Raw genomic sequence first — 2865 nt, forward strand, 5'->3', positions numbered from 1 at the left:
ATAGACATATACATGGCTCAATTTGGCAACCAACAAGTATGAGCTTCCAAAAGTGATTATTTTCCTGTAAGGAAAACAAATGGAATGGTGTGAGCTAAAGCTCAGTGAGCAACTATCACACAATCAACCAAGATCACTTATGCATAATCGTTCATTGCAAATATTCAAATAAGAAGCAAAACAAATCGGTAAAAGGATACGGTCGGCTCTCAGGAGCCCATTTCCACGCTTACATTCTTGATCCAAACTCATTGACCCTCCGTCAATGTTAAAAGTACCAAACCGTAGACCTCTCTTCACTTCCATTCCTTCCACCCAACATACCCCAACCGGGCCCGCACTCCAAGCAGTAACTTTAGGTGATACTCGAGTACACCGGAACCAAGGGTCTCATTACCACAAGATTCTCATTTCAGTCCCCGTGGCTAGTCAATTTTCACGACCAAGCCCTCGCTGGCTCGATTCGAGTGACTCCCAACGGGGTTGAGCTCAGTAGTACAGTAGGGTCGTTGGATACTCGTCCAACCGACACCCAAACAATATCAGTACAGTCATTCATAAAGCAGTACAGTAAGACAGTGAAACAGTACACAGTCGTTCACAAGCATAAAAGGAATGAGGGCGGTCAAGTACACCCTCACCCTAATCATTTCCAATAGCCAAACAAGCCTTCAAGGCATCACAATCACATATAGCAAAGCCACTTTATAAATCCAAGTGAGTAGTATACTCACCAAGTAAGCAAGTGAGGTTTCATGCACCGTCGTCCCTAGTACGTCGTGCACTAACGTCACGCCCTAGAATATGTGAACAAATACCATAAGACTCGATAACGAGTCATAAATCCAAGCCAAACACAACCCCAATAGGGTTTCATATGCATATATAGGTATATAAGCAAACCAGAAAATCAAGACATGGAACTCATTTGTCCCAACAACAAAAACAGTTTTTGGCCTCCAAATGCGGTAATGGCACAAAATGCGCTACGCTTATTGGATGAGGGCGTAAGACCCACCGTTTCGAAGCTATGAAACAGGGCTAAAACAATGAATAAGGCCTCTCAGTCCAAATCCTAGCACAACTAGGTCAAAAATGCAGAAAACCAAGCCAGAACCGTAATTGCAGGTTCCCAAATCACACAAAACTGTAATCAGTCCAATTCAGCCTATACAGGTCCAAATGCATTGATTCCAAAGGCATATGAAAGCTAAGATATCAAGCTACATTTCATCAGAAGACACCAACAACCAAATCCAAACCAATTCCAGTCAAAACAGACAATTACTATCGCAGTTCGCACATTCTATTCACGAAAAACAGCAACAGTAAAAACGGCATAACTCACTCTATACTACTCCAAATGCCCTGAAATTGTTCAGGCACTTCATACTCATCAATACCTACAACTTTCATGTTTTGAGCAAAGTCCAATTCGGCCTCTATATATGACCTAAAATTTCGGACAGATTAGGGGTTCATGAACCCTAACTTTTCACATTTCATTCCAAACCCAAAATTGATTGCATTTATCAACAATTCACACCCACTAGAGTCAAAGCCCCTTATTACCAACCATCAAAAACAACCACACCATCAAGATCATATGAAACCAGAAAATTCCTCAAAAAATAAAAAACTCAACCAAATCACTTCAAACCAAGAAATAAATCACATATACCATCACCCAAGCTACTTCTAAGCATAACATAAACATCATTAGGTGTAGTAGGGTGTTCAAGCATCACTTACCAAGAAATTAAGAGAGAGGAAGATGTTGGACACCTTAAGTCTTCAAACAAACTTCACTAAACTACTTCCTAGCACCCAAGGAAGGAATTTTATGGAGTAAAAACTAATTTAAGCAAGTAGTTTGGATGATTTGAGCTAGGAATTTGCCAAGATGTTGAAGAGTTTTGTCTTTCTTCTTGCTAGAGAGGTTCGGCCATCAAGGGGTGAAAAATGGTAAGTTTTTTTGTGAATTTTGAAGATATTTAATCCATAAGTCAAAAGGTCAAAACCATGAATAGTAAATCATAAAGTCCACCCAATAGAAAAATGACACATGGCATCTCATTAAATGCAATTCAATCCTTTCTTTTCTCTCTCACATCAATCACCTCACACTCCTTTACTTATCCATTAACACCCGATAAATTTCACAGTATCCGAAACTTAATCTTATTGGCCGAATTTTTCCGAACTTTTCACACTAGTGGGTCCCACGTCCATATTCGATCCGTAATTTCTCAAAAACTACCCAATGCTAGAAAAATCATCTACAAACTATAATTACTCATAAAATCCACCAAGAAAATATTCCTAGGCCAGAAAATGCAGAAAACATGCAATTAAAGGGGAAAACCCTAGGAAAAATATTAGGGAATTTACGGGTTCTCACACTCTCTCCCCCTTAAAAGAATGTCGTCATCGACATTCTAACTCCTATATAACGCCGGTCAAGATATCGCTCAGGAACCAATCAAGCAGTAGAATTCCATCTCTTCTAACTCGTATTCACCAGGTCCAATTTGTTTTTCCCAAAGTCAGTCAAATACTAAGAAACATTATAATCTTACTTATCACAATTCACGATCTTGTAAATCACTTATCACATTCAAGTACTAAATATCACGCCAATCCAACTTATCAAATAGTCATGGTCCAGTGGTCCAGTAGGGAGTTAATCGCGTAACCGGATAAAACAGGCAAAAGGCTTGAAATCGGACGTAATGTCCCAGATATTTGGAAGAAATTCAGGGTATAGTGAAACTTCAAATCAAAATTCATCCCTGGTGGTGCTGGACAACACAACAAGCTAGCACAACGGCTATGCTTCACCAAAGAATTTCAGTTCAGTAAGTT

This window comes from Coffea eugenioides, chromosome 11, assembly GCF_003713205.1.
Source record: "Coffea eugenioides isolate CCC68of chromosome 11, Ceug_1.0, whole genome shotgun sequence".
Taxonomy (NCBI): Eukaryota; Viridiplantae; Streptophyta; class Magnoliopsida; order Gentianales; family Rubiaceae; genus Coffea; species Coffea eugenioides.